At 43.6% G+C, this 23,207-nt stretch overlaps 1 long non-coding RNA gene across 1 annotated transcript in view; it reads right to left on the reverse strand.

The window, feature by feature from the left end:
* LOC142796239 (uncharacterized) overlaps positions 1 to 20,149 on the reverse strand; it is a 42,684-nt gene extending 22,535 nt beyond the window's left edge. Inside the window, exon 1 of the long non-coding RNA XR_012893641.1 lies at positions 19,785 to 20,149. This is a non-coding gene — a long non-coding RNA (uncharacterized LOC142796239). The remainder of the gene's footprint in view (positions 1 to 19,784) is intronic.
* Between the last annotated feature and the right edge of the window lie 3,058 nt (positions 20,150 to 23,207).

Consider the following 23,207-nt stretch of genomic DNA (forward strand, 5'->3'; position numbering starts at 1 on the left):
CTGCTAGCAAAGAACCCTTCCACAGTGCCTGGACTTTTCATTCTGTGATGAGCTGTGCAAACAACGCAGAGCCACGCGCCACTCTCATCCACAGGGAAATTCGATGTCAAAATTCGCTTTTGTTGCTGAAATCTCATCTCTGCTGCTACAGATTAAGCATTTCGTCCGTGAAGAGTTCACTTGCCAGCTTTTGCTGATGCCACTTGTTCATGACCAGTGAAATATTGCGTTGACAACCACTCAGCAAAACATCAGGAACCACCAGGTCGCTGAAGAAGTCCCGACTTCTCTCTATCAGGCTCGAACTGCTGCTCCCCTGACGTACGCCACCGTCACTTTCAGGCCTGTTCTGCAAAGTTACAACCCACATAGTCTGCCTAATCACCCGCCACTATCGCCACTGGCTCGCCCAGTCGTACTATATGTACGAGCCGACGACTCCTGGCACCTGGAAGACAACCATCCAAATAGGTTTCATTGTGGCCTTCCTGGACATGTGGCCCGTTACTGTCGCTTTCGTGCACCGCCTATTTCCAGCAGTGTGCGTCCAACATGGGTCACGTATGCACCACGTCAGCCCCGCCACACTTATTAAGACGTCTAAGGATCTGATCCTACCTCCCGGACCCCACCTCCTCTCACCATTGGCTGTCTCCGCACCGCCGCCCCCATGCACCGACGGCGGAGCCTTGTGCGCCAGAAAAACTAAGTGGCGCAGTTCAGCAGGCGAGAACTGCAGTTCCAGCGAAATGCGTAAAGCCTCAAATTTCTCCGCAAGACGTTATTGAAGTCACTACAGAAGGAACATGGACGCTAGCCCTTGTCGACACCGGCACTGCCTTTTCAGTGATTGACACGCGCGTTTTCCGCCACACCAGATAAGTCATGACCACTGTTTCTTGACTTCCCCTTCGTACAACCGACGCGCAGAAATCGAGCCATTCGGTGTCTGCATGCACAGCCCGTGTCGTCATCGAGGATGTTTTTTATGCGATCGAATTCATTGTGTTGCCATCTTGTTCTCACGACGTGATATTAAGGTGGGATTTCTTCTCTACACGCCGTGCGAGAATCAATCGTGCCCGCACTGAACTTGAGTTGTTACCGTTTTCGACAGACGTCATCATGACAAGAACACACAGGAAACACACCATTCACACACACACACACAGTGAACACACCATTGTGCCTGCCCAGTCTACTGTTCTTGTCGCTAACTCTTGTGACTCTGAAGACGGTGGCTCAGTGCTTTCCGCACCGTCTGCACTTCTAGTTCCCCGCCAATCTTGGTCATTGCCATTTGCAGTCCTCGAGTTCCAATTAAGAACCTCCGTGATGCACATCACTAAACCATCGCCTGAACCAATCACTTTGCGCCGCCGGGAAGCCTTCGGCAAAGCCTAGCCGCTGTCAACTTCGACGTTCGACACCATGCACGACCCCACTGATACGGCCACTCTCGAGACATCAAATTCTCGGCCACTACCGCGATGTTTCACACCAGCTATAGCCAGCGACTTTACGGTGACACAGTGAGCCCAACTTCTTTGCTTGCTCGACGATATTTCTTCCTCTTTTGGCTGCCAAAAACGGCACTCAGCCGCAAAACGGCTGTTTCGCATTGCATCGACACCGGAAGTCATGCGCCCATTCGACAGCGTCCCTACCAACTATGGGCCAGTGAAAGGGGCCTCATCGACGACAGGTAAATGACATGTCTAAACGGGGTGTCATTCAACCTTCCAAAAGTCCCTGGGCATCAGCTGTCATTTTTGTTCGGAAGAAAAATGACTCAATGCAATTTTGCGTCGATTATCACCGGCCTAACAAGATTACCTGAAAGGATGTGTACCCGTTGCCACGAATTGATGACGCACTCGACTGCTTCCTAGGAGCAGACTTCTTTTCTTCCTTGGATCTCCGCTTCGGCTACTGGCAAGTGTCCATGGCTGAAATTAACCGCTCGAAAACCGCGTTTGTAACACCAGTTGGATTGTACGAATTCATTGCAATGCCATTCGGTCTGTGTAGCGCGCCAACCACCTTTGAACGCATGATGAACACCATCTTACGCCACCTGAAGTGGCACACTTGCCCTTGCCATTCAGATGATATTGTCGTCTTTCGCCAGATTTCCCAACCTATCTACAACGGTTGCATCAAGTTTTGTCCTGTGTTCAAAATACTGGTCTCCAGCTTAACTTGAAAAAGTGCCTATTCACCGCTCGGAAACTAACTATATTAGGCCAAGTCGTCTCCCAATCCTGCTAAACTTCGTGCCGTATCCGAGTTTCCGAAGCCTACTAATTTGAAAGCACTGCGAACTTTTTTTGGCCTACGCTCCTATTTTCGGTGCTTCGTTCAAGATTTTGCTACGGTCTTCGCACCTCTCAATGCACTCCTCTAAGACAACAACAACCTATCTACCTGGTCAGAAGCTTGTGACGATGCGTTCATGACACCTCGACGCCTGCTTACATCTCAACCACTTTTGCGTCACTCCGCTCTGAGCACACGCAAAGAAATTCACACTGATGCCAGTGGTGTCGGCCTTGGTGCTGTGTTCGAACAGCATGACGATTCCAACGCTGAATACGTGGTTGCGCATGCCAGTCATGCACTCACAAAGTATGAGATCAATTACACCGTAAACGAAAGAGTGTCTGGCCATCATATTGCCTCTGCCGAAGTTTCGCCCCTATTATTACGGTCATCCTTTTGACGACGTCAGAGACCACCACGCCCTGTTTATGTTGTTGAACCTCAAGGACCCGTCAGGTCACCTCGCTCAGTGGGCGCTCCTACTCCAAGAATACATCTGTGTCGTATATTGTTCGGACAAACAACACTCTGATGCCGACACCCTGTCACGCTTCCGACTTATTTAAGACACCAACGCATCTAGTCACAATCACAATGTTTCGCCACTTGACATCGTGGACATCGACTCGGAGCAACGAAATGACTCATGATTTGCCACAATTATTAACATTTTGCCAAGCCTCCTGCTACACGAGCGCTACGCCGCCAGGTGCCGCATTACGCTATCCGCGATGGTCTTTTGTACCGCCGAAACTACCACAACGATGGCCACACAAGGTTATTGATCGTGCCCCACAATTTTCGTCGCGATCTATGCTCCGCTTTCCACAATGACCCTCAGTGTGGCCATGGCGGTGCGTTCAAGTCATGCACGCGCCTTCGCCTACGCTATTATTGGCGCGGAAAGTACAGCTTTGTCTGCAAATATGTACACTCAAGCTTTGCCTACCAACGACGCAAACCAGTCTCGCACCTATACACAGCACCTCTCGACAGCACCTCTCAAGCAGCTTCCCTGCCCAGTCCACCCATTTCACCGCGTTGACATTGCCTTGCATGGGCCTCTCCCATGCAAGGGCTCTGACAACCGCTGAATTGTCGTCGCCATGGATTACTTGACTAGATACGCCGAAACCGCTACATTACCTGCCGCAACAGCCCAAGACGTTTCCTCGTTTATTCTACGCAGCTTTGTTCTCCTCCATGGTGCCCCTCGTGAACTGTTCATTAACCTTGGCCGTGTATTTCTTTCAGGCGCGTTGCAATCACTTCTATCCGAACGCAGAATTATTCACCGAACCCCAGCCGCGTATCACCTACAGACAAAGGGATCTTGGGAAACTCTGGGTAACATGTTGTCGATGAATGTTGCGTCAGACCACTGCAATTGGGAACTCGTTATTCCATTTGTCACACTTGCTTAAAACACCGCCTCCCAAGCCACCACATAATTCGCACCGTTCTTCTTGGTAAACGGCCGTCAATCCGCCAGCACCATTGATACGATTCTCTTTTATCATCCAGACGCTGACGACTACCAGCCTGTGTCTGCGGTGGCTTTTCTCGGCTCACCACGTTGAGAAACGCCGACTACTTGCCCGTTCTTTCACCTACAATCAGCAGTGTGACCAAAAACAGCGTCACGACTCTGACATTCCTCCTGAACCTTTCACCATCGACTCTCTCGTGCGGCTTTCTGTCCCACCCGTTGCTGCTTTCAGCCTTTCTTGTTAGCTTCTTCGAGGTATCATGGACCCTACGACGTGGTTGCGCAGACCTCACCTGTTTGTTATGTGGTTGAACCGGTTAGGGCGTCTTCCGACTGTCGCCGTCGGGTGCGAGAAACAGTCCACATTAACCGTATAAAGCCAAATTATGACCCTCTGCCCTCTGTCTAGGTTGCCAAGACGGCTACCTCTCGATATCGAAGCTATTGTGAGGAAGAAGATAGACACATGCGGAAGCCCATTGCAATCGCCTGGCTCACGCGGCTGCTCACTCCCTGGCTACGCCTTTCCTGCTGCTGGTGCTATCCTCCCGGTCACTGTGTACCATGATATATATATATATATATATATATATATATATATATATATGAAGAAGCTTTTTCAATGGCCCAAACGTACTTGGGAAGAGAAGAAACGCAACTCAGCGGTTGCCTTAACTTTATTACCAACGGTTTCTACCGGTGGAGCGGTCTTCGTCAAGGTTTGCGAACCCTGACGAAGACTGCTCTGCCGGCCGAAACCATTGGTAATAAAACTAATGGCTACGAGAGAAAGCGCAGGCGTGAAAGTGTGTGACGTACGTGTGGCGCGTAGTCGGCAACAGGCGGCGCGCTCGTCGCATGCCATGCATCCGCGAAGTTGTGAGGCTATTTGCTGGAACTAGCGCCAGGGTTAATCTGACTCCGTTTTTATTTTTTGAGGGGGGGACTTGTGACTTTGCGCTCGTTCATTTACAGGTCCATGCTGTGAAATGAAACTTGCTTATGCGTGGCATTATTTTTTATCTTTGTCCGCGAATCGCTCGAAACAGCATATTCACTCCTTAGTAAAGAGTGGCAAGTTGAGTGACGTTTGTGTTCTGAAGAAAAGGGCACCTGAATAAACTCGTCGTGTTTGCCACTGATGATAAGGCGGTCTAGGTACTTGAATTAGGGCGTTGGGCTGAATTTCAAGGGCTCTCACTATTCAAATAGTGGCCTGACTGTTCCTGGCAGGATGGATATTGTGGTCATACCCACAGTTGCAGTTCTTGGGCTGCTTGCATGTCACCCTGTCAAACCGACGTTATTGAGTTCGCATAAATGGGCTTAATATTCATTTAGTCATTTCATTCAACAAAAGTTTCATATGACACGTTACATAAAGAGTGGGCTACATAAAACTGTGGTATCGATGAAGGCGTACGTAGGTGCTTGTGATGTGACTTAATCAAGTGCACTGTCAACAGTATCAACAAATATCAAGGAACTGTAATTGCTATTCAAAAATACCTCGCATATGGATCTTGCTGAACTGATTCTTCAGTGCCCCGACCGCGGGGTACGCATTTTGAGCCACTCAATTGTGCTGCACCGCAAGGATAAAAACATATATATGCCTTCGTGTCGGAGCTAATTAACTGAACTCTAAGCGAGGCTGCTGCCATTCCTGCATAAAATTTCACCAGAGAAGACGAGGTCGAGGCGTGAATTCGTGACATGCACGGTAGTGTGCGCTGAGAGACCAAAATGCACACACGCCTGAAGAATGAAGGCCGTACCTGCACAATTTTTTGAACCGTATTTTTTGCAAAAGCGTGTATACACACGAGCACATATTTCGCAACGTGATTTTAGTAAAAGCTGGTCGATTCGGGCGATTGATCATGATCTGCATATGTGTATGTCAAACTAATCTAGCGGTTAACTGTCAGTGAAGTGATACATTTAATTTCTAGCTTCTTCACTGAGGGTATTAGATCCAGAGCTCGCGTGATCGTGTGATTTAGGCATAAGATATAATATGCCTCCATGATTTCGTGTGTTTTTTACGTGGAATGCGTCAAATTCTGCAAGTGATTAGAAAAGAATTCACAACAATATTTTGTGCATCTGCATCACTTGGATATGGGCTCCATGTGTATGCATATATATATATATATATATATATATATAATATATATATATATATATATATATATATATATAGATATGTGTGTGTACTTGCGTGTGTGTGTGTATTTTCATATTCTCCAATACAGCAGTTTCCACACGTGAAAAAAATATGGTACACCGTATACTCTTCACATTCTAAATATTTTTTTTCATGAATGAAATAAGGGTATGCGGCTCTATAAATCAGTTGTGTTCGTCATTTTCGGTCCTGTTTTCAAACAGTCACTCGATCATGAATTTCGCTCAGCGCAATCATGCACATATATGAGAGGGCGTAAAATTGCCCAAGTTGAAGCTTTCATTTGCTTTTATAATATAGTGTGTATCCCTTAAGCAGCCGAGATGAATGCATATGGGTATGAACAATAAAAGAGTTTGACTTCTCAATTTGCAGTCCTCATTACAGCTGGTTGATGTAAACAATGCGTAACGCGTACAACTTGCTTAGTTTTTAATTCTGCTCAGTGAACATGATACGTGTACGGTCTGCACGTACTGGTGCGTATGTCGGGTATATGTCGGGTAGAGGCAGTTAAAGCCGGGTGTGGCACACCGAGCCCGTGCTCCCTCCCGTAAAAAAAAAATTCGGCCTACGCCCCTGGGTATAGCTGCGTAATATATCGGATTGTGGTTGGCCACGTAGCCTTTGCAGCATCGTCTGTCCGAAATAAAGGCATTCAATTTGCTGCACAGATGGGGTCATAGAAGATGGATGCATACCTCCGATTTCGATTGCAATGAAGGCACCCTGTTAGGCTCACGGATCAGGTTGTGCTACACGGTTACCTTTCAAAGTGATCTTACCCAGTGAGGATCGACACTATTAGGCTATCTGTATCCCACTTTATTTTTTGAGTGGCGTCTCCACAAACTCTATCCCGGTCATGCAGTTGTGACACGTGTGGCAGCGACGAGATGCGTGCGATCAGGAAATTCTATCCGTGCTCAGGCCATATTGTGATCAAAAGTACGTGCCCGTAATTGCACCAGCATTGTAACGGGTCCCATCGTGTACTGCGGAGCTACTGTCAGCTGCCTGCTCTTTGTTGTCTGCGTTGTTTTCACGCTGTTTTGATGTATGTACCAATGAGCTCAAGTTAACACGCTCCTCCTGCGGAAGGATAACACTACATGCAATAAACACCTTCTGTGTTCCTGCCGAAAATGTGCTGGAAAAATATTTTGGCACGTGATGCTAAAGGCTTTCTTCGTAAGATATGCCGAGTGCGCACGCGCCAAGAACACGAAAAAAAATGCTTACTTGCACCTAGCTTCCGGCCAAATACAAATTGTAGAGCTCTGCAAATATGCCTCTTGAGCACGAATATATCAGGCGCATACTCTCGCACTAAGTAAAACCATATCTGATTGAGATGTGTTTTTGAGCACGCTTGTACGGAATTCTCTATTGTTCGGCTTCGATGCGCTGCATACAACAAAAATAGTTTATTCACATTACAGTGGGATGACCGAGCATGCAGGAGTCAGTACATAGCAAGGAAAGCAATAGCGAGGGTGGCAGGGATACACACTACTTAATGTTCGTGCGTGCGTTAGCATGTATACGCAAGCCACATTGCATATGATTGGTAGCTTCGACCTCCCCCCACTCGCCTTCCTCTCAACTACACCAACACCGCAAGAAACTTCTCCTTTCACGTTTTCAATTCTCGCAGCCTGGTTCAATTCTTGTTTACTTCTTTTTTATTCATACAAGTAGAAGAGCATTTGGGGCAATAGCACGTGCAAATATTCTCGGTGCTGGCCATAATACATGCTCGCAGCGATCTCCCTCAAATGTTTACAGTATATACATAGCTGTCGAATCAAAGCGCGTGCCTCCGACTCCGAGGCACCGGTCGTTACTGGCCCCACGGGAAAGCAATATTGAAAATCAGCGCTACCACTTGTCTGTGCCATGACGGTGGAGAGGAATGCGTTCAGCATTCAATCATACGTGTTTAGAAACTCCCCATAAGCTCAATGTATCGGTATTCGGTACGTCTTTAGCCTAAATATCAGGAGGGAACAGGTTGTCGCGCCATCTTTTGAGCAGCAAACTCACTAGTACAATAATTTTGTGTGTTTTGTTTATTGTTCTCAGGTGACGCGACAGTTTGCTAACTTCCAAAATATTCAGTTCATCAAGTACGTTGTATCACAGAGTTCAATGCATAATAACTTTTCTGTACTTGCTGCCATGTATAGAACTAATCAGTGGCTGCTCTGTTAAAACTGTTGAAAAAACACCAAATGCTCGTTAAAGAAAACAAAAAAAATAAAGCGAATTATGCGAAAATGTTTTTGTTTGTTCAACAGATTGTAGTATGACCGCTCTACACTTTATTTTGTGTATTTGAAGTTCGCCAGGTATTTTATAAGTAAGCGTCGAACGAAGATAAATCGACATCAAAGCTGTAGTACGCATCTGTGCGCATGCTCGGCTCTTGGTCAGACCGATGTTTTTTGCGTGCTTGACTAACATGAATTTACTTCGCGATTGACAACATGAGTGACCGCAAACGGCGACGAAAACGCTATCTTGATAAAGATGAGCTGTTCATCGTTCCCCGGTCGACGCTGTACTGAAGGCTCCAGAAAGAAAGAACTCGCAGTGCACTTGCTCCTTCGCCCGGGCCGCCTGCAGCAGCGAAAGCGGGCGGCACGTTAGGAGGCGACCAGCCGTCTACTGCAACAGCAGAATTTCTGGACCAGAGCTGAGACGAAGACATTGAGAATGTGTCCGAAGAAATAAATTGTGAAGGTGCGCGATGCGAGCCGCCGGCGCAGCAGGATGCTGAACCTCGGCTGTCTGACTCGGAGAATTGTTTCGACGATAGCAACGGGTCGCTTGATGACATAGCTGATAACTGCGTATTGTCACAAGAAGACTGCTTCACATCACCGGAGGCACCAATGTTGAAAGGTGCGGAACTACTTGCATCCGACTTCACTGACCTCGACGGATCGACTCTGCCAGGCTCAACCACCACCAAAGCAGCCGCTATAATAATGATAATGGTGTTTGTTGTGAGGCACTGACTAACGTGGGTCGCAATGAGGATCTGCTCCGCCTCATGGACGAGCTTTTTGGATTTAAGAGAGCAGTACATCCTCGGTCTAAGCACATCTTCAGGAATTTGTGGCAGGCAAGGTTGCAGTGCCTTGTAAAATGTCATTACTACTGTGACCTGTGTGGCCGACTTTTACAAGCTGTAAGTGACACACACCAGCGTTGTATAGAGTGTGCTGTGAACACTGTTGTAAGAACCTTGAAATCAAAAGGCGATTTCTTTGTAGTCCTTTATCTCACTGAGCAGATCAAGGCACTGCTGGCCAAGACAAAGAAAGAACTTTCCCAGAATAATATTAAGATAAGAACACAGACTGAACAAAACTCCACAGCCCTACGTGACATCCCTAGTAGACCAGGATCCGAAAATTTGAGGCGGAGTGGCAAAATAAGTTGGGTGGATTTGACTGCTACTTATAATATTGATGGCAGCCCTGTCTTCAAAGCCTCGTCATCTTATATATGGCTGAATGAACTGCTAATAAATAAACTGACACCAGAAAGCTGAAGAAAGAACTTTCTGATTGAAAGACTTTGGTTTGGAAAGCACCCGGACATGATTCAGTTCATGAGCAAATTTGTAGAGGAGCTCAACGCATTTGGCCACATCATTTGGAAGCATGGTGAAAATATATTGAGGTCATTGCTGTACGACATTAGCTGCTGCGTTGATGCACCGGCCCGTGCATCTGTTAGTAACATGGTACGGTTCCATAGCCTGTTGGACGCTCTTGCGGCTACTCCTTTGCTGAATTTGTTGATGGTATGTAGGGCTTGGTAATGTCATTTAGTAGTTGCAATGTATGAAACATTTCACAGTGAAAAGTGATGCTTTTGCTGCGGGATTGGCCTTGGTCACAGGCCGGCCTACAAAACCTTTAGAATGCCGAAGCAGTGACTGCGCGTCGGTGGAGGGCACCGATAAAAATGTAAATGCAGGAGTCCGCGCACCTGCTATGTGTGTAGGAAGCTCAACCCGGACCCATATGTATCTAAATAGAGGTTACCTATAAAAATAAAATAGGGTGTCTTTTAGCATAGCACTGGAGGGTTGTGTGGAGGCAGTCTCTAAAAATATCTATCCACTAGATGCAGCATGCGCACGAATGTTTATAGGTTAGTTGGCATCAAATCAGTTGGCCGAGCCGGTAACCGATTATGAATGACACTGCACTGAAAAGTAGACGTAGGCGCTTCTGTTGTTCATTTTTCCCCACTTCTACGTTTTCTAGCAGAGTTTAAATCACAATTTGCATCAGCCTCTTGAAGCAAAACGCTCGACAGGCTCATTAAAAACTAAATGTGAGCATCTGGTTAGTAACAAAATGTGAGCATCTACAGAACTTGTTGCGAAAACCTTGAAGCGGTATACTACTGCTCTACAAATAAATACAGCATGTAAAGTGAGATAAGCAAAGGGGAGTGACAGAGTATTTAAGAGTTTCAAGACTCCTTTAGAAAACTAACAAAATTAACAAGGCACGGACATTAGATGACACCTTTAATAATCCATAGTAAAGTACACTGCTTATTAAATAATGGGATTACTGGTAACTAGAAGGAATTAAGTGTTCCAAATAGCAATGGAGAATAATGAATATCAAGACACTCATTAGACTGGTCACACCAAATTGGGACTATTTAGGAGTTCATTTAGGTGCAATAATAATTAAAGCTATAATAAATTATACATTCATAACGGGAAGACATTAAGGTTGGACAAAGATTACACGTGAATGTAGACATTACTCTGCACAAAATGCAACCACGCTGTAGGTAACGGGTCCTGATTGCCATTTTCTCGGATGTGTTGTTGCAGCAATAAGAGGTACGAACCACACAAATGTTTAATGGCACGTGAAGCCTGACTGTATACACTGGGAGCCAGGCTTGCGAAATGGAGTTGCTACGCACGTGCAGATAATTGTTGCTATTTTGTGGGTGTGCTCTGCTAATGAGCAGCCACCTACACGGTGCTCTGGATTGTTTTACAGACACCTGTACAAAATACATATATTTTATTTATTACCAAGTCTTTAGCTTAAATACTCTTTTTTACCTCTAGCTCAAATCGCTAACATATCGGCTTTATGTTGTAGTCACTGCAGGTAAGATCACAGTAAATAAAAACTGGTCTGTGCAGAAATCTTCCAGTTTTCTTTTTTTTATGCGTGAAAAGCATGCGCATGGCCTCACAATTGCTTTTAGACGTGGCATGAAAACACACCAATGATTCGTCCATAAAAGAACACAAAGCTGTTAAAATGCCATAAAGTATGGATGAAGCTGCGTAATGTAGCATTACTGCTGCTCTGTATGCCAGCACAAATTATTATGGTGAACAAGCGCGCCAACATTTTTTGACATCCCATGTTCAATTCAAGGTATCTGTGGTGTGTAAACGCGTTTCTTGTTTCTTAAGCTTCCTTGCTGCTATCTTAATGGCAGCCATGTGCATCAAGGTTACCTTCTAGTACAAACCACTTAAAGCAAAGCTTGGGGGGCATTCATTGCTGAATTATGTGCCTTTCCCCAACTTATTTAGCGCGAAGATGAGTATAACATAGTGCCACTGCAGCTGAGCCGTGCAGTAATTGATGTGGCAGTGGTTTCTTAATGCGTAACTGAAAGCTGCAGTTCAGTGCACAATGTGCGAATTCGGGATTAGCACAGGAGCCATATGCAAATGGAATACACTGTTTTTTCACAGAGAAACCAGGATATGTATTATAATAGTTTGTGGTTCACATTTTTACTCCTTTGTAGCCCGACAAAAATACATGAAGATAAGTGAATTTGTTAATGTACTTCACAGAGAGCCAGACAGAACAAATATTCCTTGTTAAGTAGTGAGAGAAATAAGAGGAAGCCTGTGCAATGTTATTAGTGAATATTTTTTGTGCTATTTGGCAGCTTTTGTGCTTTTTAGAGCTGTTTTTACCACTGTTATGTAGCAATGCCTTGTGCTCTAATACATGATATTCTTGAGATACACTGCTCACTGCCTACTTTTGTTGCTAATTACTTGGATAGATAAGTGGCAATGAACAAGGAGGAAAAAGCTGTTAGTACTCAAACTGTGCAATACTACCAAATAGTGGCCAATATATGCGACATCTGACCTGTGATGAACTGTTGATATTATGTTTGTAACACTGAGGCTGCTTTTTAAGTGCACAACGGTACACGAACACACAACCTGGTGAAGAAAGAATGGCAAGGGTTGTGAAGGAAGACATTAAATTTACCGCACAATCCAAGGACACAGCCAACTACATTAAGTGCCCATCCCCCCTCTGTAGACTCAAGCACTTTGGCATTGTCACTGATCAGACTGTTAAGTACATGTATAGTGTGCTCATAGGCGTGACCAAGCTCTTTACAGACAATTGGTTTCACTCATCCAACAGAAAGCAACCCTTCTACTTAGGTGGGAACTTCCTTCTTTTGTAGTATTGATGTGCCTAAAGAAGAAGTTTGATGTAATTCTTATGTTAATATCTAAATAAATTGACTGTAAACACTCAAATTTCCCTAAAACTAAACGCTGGTTACACAGTGTTTTTCTTACCCTTTCAATAAGATATGTATTAGTGCTAAGAGTATATGGCTACATTGGTTGTTCAAGCAAGGAGTCTAGTAACATTAAAAAGAATGTGTTGACATGCTTTTTTTACTGACTTTATAATAATTTGTATAATAGGCGATAAGCTGTGCATCACAGTATTGCAGTTATGTGTGCACTGTGGTGCGCAGCTAAGTTTGAGAGAGTGCTGCACCGTTGCCTCTGTTTTTATTTATACTTACATTTGAAAGAAATAGTCTTTATATCGTTTTGTACATGGAGGGTAAATAGTATAAAGCAAAAAATAGGCTACTACAAAACAGTATTGCTTTTTATTTGCAATTTCTACCTGCTGAGAGTGCATTGTGTACCCTGATTGCTTAACACTTTACTGATACAGTAGAAACAGAATCGCCTTTAGCGTGATGATTTTTTGGTCACTTGGTGAACAATATTTTCTACTTAAAACGTGTGTACAATGAAAAGTTTGCTTTTAATATCGACCTAAAGGACATCTTTTTTATTACCAATGACGAAACGTTCAACAAAGAAAACAAAAAAAACAAGACAAGCGGTGGTGTACCTAATCAACCTTTCACGGGCAGGCACCTGATAAGACGGCACAAGTCTTACTTAGCGTGTCTTCTTTTGTTTTTTTCTTTAGACAAGTATCCTACTTGATACTCTTACATAGTCTTCCTTTACTAACCAATAAGCGAGGCCTGCAACCTACTCTACTTAACAGTTGGCTGTGTGTCGCCTGCATGCCTGTTTCCACATTGGAAGTGATGTTTTTCTGGAATATGCAGTCTGCTGTTGGTTTCTTCCTGGCCAAACCGTAAAGCTTGATTCACTGGTTGTGAGTTTATATAAAATGCACAGCACAACTGCATAGTAAATATAGCTTCAACATGCACCTACAAAAGAAGTTTCATTATGATTAGGTATGCGTTACACATGCGTGTTAACCATGATAATCTAGACAATCATAGCCAAAGAGTGCTTCCAGCATAATTATTTTTTTTGTCATCATTCTTGTGTTATGTACACATCTCTTCAAGCCCCAATTTTCAGCAAAATAAACTCTCTTGCATTTTCTGCAGAGCATTTCGTAAACATTCTAGGTGTATTTCATATTTTTGCTCTTATTTTACATTTGCTAGCTTGTGCAGTAACTTTCTCAAAGAAACATGAACCACTTTTGTGTAAGTATAGCTCTGCAAGCTGCATGCGAAAGCGTTAATTCAAAGTTGGCACGTATGTGACAGTATTGCCTTGTCGGTTGTCACTTTTCTTGCTCCTTTTTTTTCTTGCTATAAGTTTACTTCTTTGCTTGACAAGATTGTGTGCAATTTTTGAAAATTTCTCTGCTGTTTTTTTTTAGCACTGGCCTATACTTTCTAGCACATCTTGCTCATCACACGCAGGAAGCCCTACTACAATGGCCCGTGTGGACGATTGTTTGGTGGAGATCAAGCCCCCCCCCCCCCCCCCTCCCAACCTCGTTACCAGACTGCCACAGTCCATGAAGGAGAAGTGCGATTGGAAATCTAGCGAGTGGCGGCACTGGTTTCCTTTTACTCATTGCCCTGTTGCTGGGACATCCTTCCTCACCGGTTCATCAGCCACTTTGGTCTCTTGATTGAAGGCATATGCATGCTTCTCTTTAACGAAGTGAAAGAGAAACATTTGACCAAGATTGCCTAGACTTCGTTGGTAACATTACGGACAGAAAGGCTCACACATAAGGCCAAAAAAGGTCACTGACTAAGAAACTTGAAAGTATATTACAACAACGTGGCAACACAGTGTTCCTGTTAAAATATACACTGCTGTTATGCTAATCAGTTCATTTAAAAACTTGTTCTACCTGAAAGTTTTATTTATGTTTTTGTGTCAGCTTCGCATATTTTTTTACACCCCTTTAAGTGCGTGTTGCAACCCTACTAGAATATTTAAGCCTACCCACCTTAGCCCTTCAAGCTCATTTTTGTTATAATAGTTGCATTTAGCATAGAAAAGGCTTTGCGGTCATAGTGACTAATAATGGCTTAAAGACATGGAAAATGCCATGAAACATTAAAAAAAATTTCATCTGCAGTTATTGTGAAGTGGTAGGCCAACATGCTGCAAATAGCAGTGGGTGCGCATGGTAGCGAATAAGTAAAGTCCTATCAGTCGAGCCTTTGTTACGGTGGTTTATATCTGCGTCTTGCTGTACGCCATGCATGTGTGTGCACTGTACACATCAGCTGTGGCTCAACATCAGTATCTGGTTCTGCTGTGGTAGTTCGAAAGCCAGAGCCTTTTTCATATGAACTCCTTTATTCTTGTAAAAAACATAAAGGAAACTTCAGATGGCTAGTTTTTACTGATTATTTTAAGCATAAATTGTGGTGCGCCAAAGCATCAGAACACACACGCAAATATGATCAACATTTTGTGTGTGGTGCCCAGGCGTGTCTGGCAGCATGATGTACAAACTTTTGAGACTTCCAAAAGCAGTTTGTAAAGACTTGTGCTATTAAAGTTACGAAGTGTGTTATTGGTTTTTAATTTTAATATTATTAATAATAATTTTATTATTAATAACAATACTTTATTCTGGCATGTGTACACTACAGTTACATGCCACTGAGATGAGGTAAAAGGAAACAGACGAAACTGTTTCCTGACTAGGCCTACATTCCGGCTCGTGAACAAAAAAAAAAGGAGTGAGACATATACTCGTTCAAACAGTTTCATGAACAAAAAACCGAAAAAACAAAAACAAGGACAATGGTGAGGAAAGCGAAAAAATTCAGTACAGCACAATTCATCAACATCACTGTATAGAAGTCATGTAATTTCAAGCAATTTCGCTATAGAAGTACGAAAACCTATAAAAACCAATTCATGTTAATAAGTTCATCCTAATAAAGTTGTGAATAGATAAAATGAATGAAGAGGTGCTATAGTATCTATCATAAATCAGAATTCAAGTGGAGCTAACAATGTGCGTAGCTTAACAATAGAACATCAGTGAAGTACAACCTGGTGAACAAAAGTATACATCGCAAGTGGCAAAACATATTGCATCAAGCACTTCATCCTGGATCGAAGAGTAATCTTACTTTCTTTTTAAAATGATGTACAGATCTGCTTATCTGTGATAATTCTACTACAGAAGGAAAACTGTTACATATATCTACTATTTGATGGTCAAGTGTATGGGTACCATAATTTGTTCTAGATCGTGCTGAAACAAGTGACGTCCTTCGCAAGTTATATTCAATGTGACGAGTGAGGTACATGTTGCAGAATGAAGCAAAATCTTGTTTTATACGATTATAAATAAGAATCATCAATTTAAGTTTGTAGCATTCAGTGAAACAAAATGCACGAAAAGTAGAAAATAAATTGCTATGTCTATGTCTATCTGGCCTTTTAGTTATTAGCTGCAATGCTTTTTGTTGCTTGGTAAGTAGTTTTTGTGCATCGGTTCTATTACACGCGCCCCAAACTAAGTTGCAGTATGTGAGGTGCAAATGAACGAGATAAAAGTATAGCTGCTTTGCCACCGAATGTGGAAGATCGTTAATACGGCTTATAACACCAATGGATCGAGCCATTTTCAGTTTTACATGACTCACGTGATCAGACCAGCTCAAGTCATTGCGGAGGTGTACGCCCCGAAACTTGCAGCTACTGTTGCATGTTATTTCTGAATTACCAAAATAGAGTTTTCGGTTGTGGTGTATTGCTTTGTTTTTAGCACAGAATAAAATGAAATTAGTTTTTTCACGTTTAATCTTAGCTGATTTACCCTCAACCATCCCTCTAATTCTTCAAGCCAACTATTCGCTCTGTGCTCAAGTTTGTTTAGGTTGGGACCAGAAAAGAAGATGTTAGTGTCGTTGGCATATAGGATAATGTTCGAAGATGAAGGAATGTTTGCAATATCATTTATGTACACAGTGAATAAAAGGGGTCCTAATATTGATCCCTGAGGTGCTCCATATTTCATTGTTCCTTAGTTAGAGCGAGTGTCGTTATGTAGCTTTGTGTATTGTTTACGCGCAGTGAGGTAGCTTTTCATAAGGCTTCTTGCAATGACACGAATTCCATAAATTTCTAGTTTTGCTAAGAGAATGTCATGTTGAACCAAATCAAACACTTCACTGAAGTCGAGAAATAGTCCGATAGTAAAGTGTTTCAATTGAATGTTTCGAACTAAGACATTTTTTATATAATGCAATGCGGTTTCAGTCAATTTCCCAGGTCGAAAACCGTATTGATGATCACTTATCACAATACTTGCGGAAAGGAAGCCAAAGAAACGTGTATAAATTATTCTTTCATCAATCTTAGAAAAAATTTGCAGAACTGAAATTGGCCGGTAATTACCGAATTCTGTTTTATTTCCACCTTTAAAGACAACAGTAACACGTGCCATCTTTAATCTATCTGGGAACACGTCAGTAGCCAACATCTGATTGAATATATAGGTCAGTGTTTCTGTAAGGCAACTAATGGAATTTTCAATTGGCAATAGTGAGATATCATCCCCAGGAGCACAAGTATTTTTTTAGAGAATTAATAATGGTTTTGAGTTCTGCTTCGGTTGTTGGCGTCAGAAATATCGAGTCATAGTTGGAAATCTGAATGCATGACGTAAGACAGGTATTATTAGGCAAGGGAATTGAGCCGGCATATTTACCAGCTTCCTGGAAGTGTTCATTGGATTTTTCAGCTAATGCAACACCGTCATAGTTAATACCCTTGACCAGCATTTCGACGGGTGTTGTGTTAGCTTTGCTGCCGATGAGAGTTTTAATTCCTTCCCATATCTGCCTAGGATTGTTACCTATGTTTGAAAAGTTTTTTCTGTGAAATGACGACTTTTCTTTTTTTTAGATCAGCATTTAGACCATTTCAAAACTTTTTGTAATCAGCTAATATCCCAGAACCTCTCGTTTGGAGAAATTTAGCGAACATCAAGTTTTTTTTCTTTTATTTTCATAAAAGAGCCTTGTTTATCCAATCTTTATCGGCTTTTCTGTATTTTCTGATTGCCATAACAGAAAAAGCGACATTGTAATGGTTAATAACCTTTATAATGAAATTTTCGTACGCTTCATTTGAATCGGTTGCATTGTAGACGTCTGTCCAATCGATTGTATTCAGCAACTCACAGAAAAAAACAATATCATTGAAATCATTCGTTGTACGAGAATGAATAGGGGTAGTTCGTTTTTTACTTAAAAGGACAAATGCAAAGAACGGCAAGTTGTCACTCAGACCAGACGAAAACACTCCGGAAAAAACCGCGTTGCGAGAAACGTTCGCATAGCAAAGATCTGTTATTGTTGCTGTTGATTTGTTTACTTGTGTTGGGGACTCAATCATAATTGTACAGCCATACAGTAGCATTATTTCTGTTAAAGCCGTTTGAATCGCAGATGTACTTATAACATCAATATTAAAATCACCAAGTCCAATAACACGCCATTTATTTGAATTAGCATTATCTAAACATGTCTCAATAAACTCAAGGAAGGCTTCTGTGTTACCTTGAGGTGGGCGGTACAGCGCAATGATAAAAATGTTCCGGTGTAACAGGCTAACACATTCGAAATCTTCAAAAACGCCCGTATAATCAGTCAGGATATAAGTTGTGGCATGCGTATATAGTGACACCCCCACTTCGTTTTTCTTTCCTGAATGGAGTTACATGTTTGTAGCCAGTAAATTGAATGACGTCTTCCTCCGAGCGGAACCACGTCTCGGTAAAAGCAAAAAAATTAAAAGTAGTTGATCTGCTTCATTTCAGCATCGACTTCCACTCCCTTGTTTCCTAAACTTCGCGCATTTAAGTGATAAAGGACAGGCTATTGTTTGTACTGTATCCAGAAGTTAACACTTCTAGGAATGAATCAGCGTGAAAATGGGCCATTTTTCACTAACTTCTTTTCTGACGAAACGCACAGTCTGTTCTAGATAATTGTCTAAGTCGCTTTCATTGTTGATGTTGATAGCGCGAGTACTTGGTTCCTTTCGATCAAATATCTTTCCTTCCTTTTTCCAGACAAAACGGTAGTGTGCTTCCACAGCTTTGGTCTTTGCGAGCCACAATAACTTCTTGTTTTGCGCTGTTAAGTTGTCGAAAAACTTAACATCCTTTATGCATTGATTCAGAGTGCTACGCTTCGCAATCCACAGTCCTTTTGTGGACTGTTTGCAAAATCTGATGAGCACGACTGGGGTTTTGTCTGACCTTAAGGGAATGCGATGCAGCCCATCAACATCATTCTTTGTAAGCGCCAGCAAATCGAGCCTTCTTGCCAGTTCAATCACTTTTTCCATCGAATTTGCACGTTCAATTTTAGGCAAGCTATGTATTTTCATGTTTTTGTTTCTGCTATATTGATTTAGGGCGTTCAGCTCCATGCGCAGCACAACAATTGTTTGCTTGTTATTAGCTACTTCGAGCGTATTCCTTGTCTTTTTTAGGGCTTCGATTTGCTTGTCAAGTTTATTTGAGGCTTCTATAAGCTTATCATAAGTGTCAGACATGTGTTGCACAGATGTCTCAATGTTGCTCACTGCATCTTTAAGACTCGTTATCTCATCGACCTTAACTGTAAGCGCAGCAAGCGCTCTGCTTATGTCCGCCAACTGCCTGCTCATAGCAATGGATACATTGCCATCCTGCAGTCGAGCAGTTGCAGCGCTTCGACACGCTGTTAAGCGACATGTCTGACACTTCATACTCGCCCTCGCTTCAACGTCTTTAGATTTGTACATGCGCTCGTCGATGCCTGAGCACTTTCCGAGGTGATAACGCAGACCAAATTCTGCACATTTTATGCATTCTTCATCTGTCAGTATCTCCTCAAAACATGCTAGACACGTTTCGCCAGGGGCGTTGCTCATGGCGTAAGCACGGGCTGCACACTTACAATAGTTCCAAGGTGATAGTGCACAGGAAGTTTCCTTAGAGTGCTAGTAAATGCGATACATAAGAAACACATTCTTGCTCAGTAAACGCGCTACACAAGCTCAGCAACACTCTCTCAGTAAACGCGTTACACAAGGAACACTTGCTCGGGCAGTAGAGCAGCAGCAAAACGTAGGAATGGGTACAAGTGCGGAAAAATATTTTGCAGAACAGCAAAACTAACCTGCGAAAGTGAGCAAAATTTCTCAGATGCTGCTCCTGTGTATCCGCCGCCGCCACCACTGCCGGAGTGTGATCACCGGTGCGCAGTAGGCGTTTATAGCTGATTAGATGGGGTAGCAGCACGTCACGTGGTGCGTTGAAGCTTGATTATGTGGTTCAGAAGTGTTGTCGTATTTCCTGGTCCGGGACCCTTGCGTCAGTGGATTCTACGGTAGAAACCTGGGAAGGGTGGGTAGCCGGCACTTCATCGGCGCGTTGCAGTTCCGAGCTTCGATTTCCAGTTGGCACTGCGAAAGTAAGCAAAATTTCTCAGATACTGCTCCTTTGTATCCACCGTCGCCACCATTGCCCGAGTGTCGGAGCTAACACAAGAAAGGTTCAGCCCCGACAGCATTCAGTTTTCGATCTGATTATTTTTTTATTATCGCGCTGCACCTGCCACGTGGTTGAACGCCCACTTCTTCCTTGAAAAGCGCTGCATTCTGAAGCGCTACAGGGCTCCACCCTAAGTGCTTTGCGCGATTGAGAACATATGTACGGATAAAAAAGATGGAAACAGACTATAGGCACCCGGCAATGCAGTTTACGAGATCTGATGGTAGCGCCAGAACACACTGCCTAGCGAGTAGGCGCAGCAAATCCGAGTCTTCCAATGCGTAGCCTAGCGAGTAGACGCAGCAAAACCGAACTTGCACGTGCATATCGCTTTCTTTTTTATTTGTGAGCAAGCGGTGACAGCTGATTATTAGGAAGCGTTCTTTGCAAACGTGTCAAAGAGTGCACTGAGACTTCAGCGTGTCACTGTGCTCAGCAAGCGTTCCATTTTTTTAGTATCCCTGGCGGTGGTACCAACAATGCTGAGGCGGCCGAAACAGCTTGGTTGCGCCCTCTGGTTCACTGTCGGGTGCCTGTATGCATGAACGACATCCCTGAAAGTGTCCATTTGGGAAGTGCAGGTTGTCAATGAGAAAAAACGTTGGGTGTCTCACAGTTCCGGTGGGCGACACTGAGAGCCACGAAGTGGGCGAGGTGCGTGCCGAACAGATCTGGTAGGCAGCATTAACGTGACATGCCGAGGCCCTTGTGGCTGCAGGCATCGGCGGCACCACCGGTCGTCTTCGAGATAATGCTTTAGTGAGTATGGTGCGGAGCGTGATGATGCCTCGTGAAGGCAGGTGTCGCAAGTGTTGCATAAACGTTGTAGGCACAAGCGTTGCTGAGAATTTGACGCTGCCTGCATGAGGTGTGGGAATGACCACACTGTTCGATGGTTCTTGAATTGACATGCCGTAATAAAGGCTCTGCGCAGCACACTGCGGTTAGCGATGGACTGTATATACGTCGGCGGACAAGTGCGTTGAACAGCAACAGGCTGGTGGCACGAGCGCAAAGTGTACATGGGTGCAGCAACGCTGGTACATCTCTGGCGTGTGCTGAAGGTAAATGCCCCGATGTCGAGCAGCGCTGATCAGAACCGCTGCGTCGTCGAATGTCATGCGGAAAGTGCTGATTGGTTTCAAGCTCTTCAGCACTGTCTCCAGAGATGGTCGGCAAGTGGAGATTCGCAGGACACTCGGACTGTACGAGACCATGGCACGCCACCTATGTGGCTACGTCACCACCTATGGTAGCTGCCAGAGGAGCCTTCCTCAGGCAGCTACCAACAGAGGAGCAGACGATCACGAGGAAGCTTAACACAATATTCATTGGGTGAACCCAATTTCAGACAATATATAATCGTCCTCATGTTAGCAGCTTGAAGGAAGCTGCATTTGTTGTACTAATCAGAATCAATGATAGAAAAGGCAGGGAGGTTAGGCAGACAAGGAAAGCCGGTTTGCTACCCTACAAAGAGAACAGGGAGATTGAAGTCCCGTCGCCCTGGTCTAGTGGCTAAGCTATCGGTTGCTGACCCGAAGATTGCGGGAGTGAATCCCGGTTGTGGCGGCTGCATTTTAGATGGAGGCGAAAATGCTCTAGGCCCGTGTGCTCTATTTCGGGAACATGCTAAAGAAACACAGGTGGTGGAAATTTCCGGAGTCCTCCACTACTGCGCCTTTTAAAATCATATGGTGGCTTTGGGACATTACACCCCGCATATTAATGAGCACGGCAATAGAAAAAAGTAGAAAAAACAGGTGGAAAAAGAGAGAAAGATAACACGTAAGACATCATACGCACAAAAATGCAGTTGTAGTGATGAGAAAGCTAAATTTAAAGTAGATCGGACTCCAACAAATGAGGGCAGATAAAGAGCAAGACAGGATCAACTTGCGACATACTTAATATCTGCGAATATGAAAGGCAAATGTAGCATACAACACATTTACAATAAATTTTAATGGGCATGCCGTAAGACTGAGAAAGGTGTGAAGCATTCTGCGACACCGACCTTATTGTGGCAGGTGTGTAAACGAACCTATAACATGGGTTTGTGTTGACTGGTTTCTACCTTGCACTTACCCTATTTGTGATTTATTCCTCAATGCCTGCAGTTTCGCGCGTGCTTACTGTCATTGTGGTGCCCACTCCTCCGTAGGCTTGCGCTTTGCGCCACATCACAGTTTTGCGTGGTCACAAGGACACCAACGTTTACTTTGCTACCGGAACTGCTCCTGCCCAGCTGAGTGCTCTTTTAGAACTAAAACAGCGACTGTATGCTCTAAAAACGTCTCTTAATAAACAACCATTACGCACCTTTTCAGACCAAGTATGTCTGAGCTACCCACTGACAAGAAAGAGCCTAAGGTGCAAAATTTTTGTGTAAGCATTTTTTAACTGTATGTTTTAACTGCAGTGGATGCTTATGTGGATACTGTCATGTATATGCAGAGTTATTGTGATTTTACGTAATAAAATAGTGATATGGTGTTTATTGTATGGCATTTCCTTAAGAAACACATCACATGGGTATCATATATACGTACTGAAATGTAAGTGTGCCTCTACGAATGCACTCATGCGTACATTTGGCCAGCTGCAAGAAAAGTATTTATTGCTCACTGCTAACAACACTACTCACGCATGCTTAACTCTTAATTACACGTAGTCGACACTCCCACCTACCAGCGGTTGTCTAGATTTAAGACTTCTACCTTCACATTCGCGCTAGAGCGAGTTAAAGGGAATATTGAGTTCAGATCTGTGACATCAAAGATAGAAAAAGCTTTGCAAGAGCATTTTTTCTAGCGTCTATTTTGCAGCATGCCCTTTATTGGACTTGCATTCCACTGAATATATTAGCCATGCAACGTTAGCCATTCACTGCAGTTTGGCAAGCAGTGCATGCAGTCTTCTCAACGCTCACCAAAATAATTTTGTGCAGAGATGCAGAAATTCTTCGGCATGGTTGGTTGTTTTGAATTCAATGTTTGAAAGTTTATTTGCCCTGAAACAACTTACCGGAGCACTAGCATAGCAGAGA

Source organism: Rhipicephalus microplus, chromosome 2, assembly GCF_043290135.1.
Source record: "Rhipicephalus microplus isolate Deutch F79 chromosome 2, USDA_Rmic, whole genome shotgun sequence".
Lineage (NCBI taxonomy): Eukaryota > Metazoa > Arthropoda > Arachnida > Ixodida > Ixodidae > Rhipicephalus > Rhipicephalus microplus.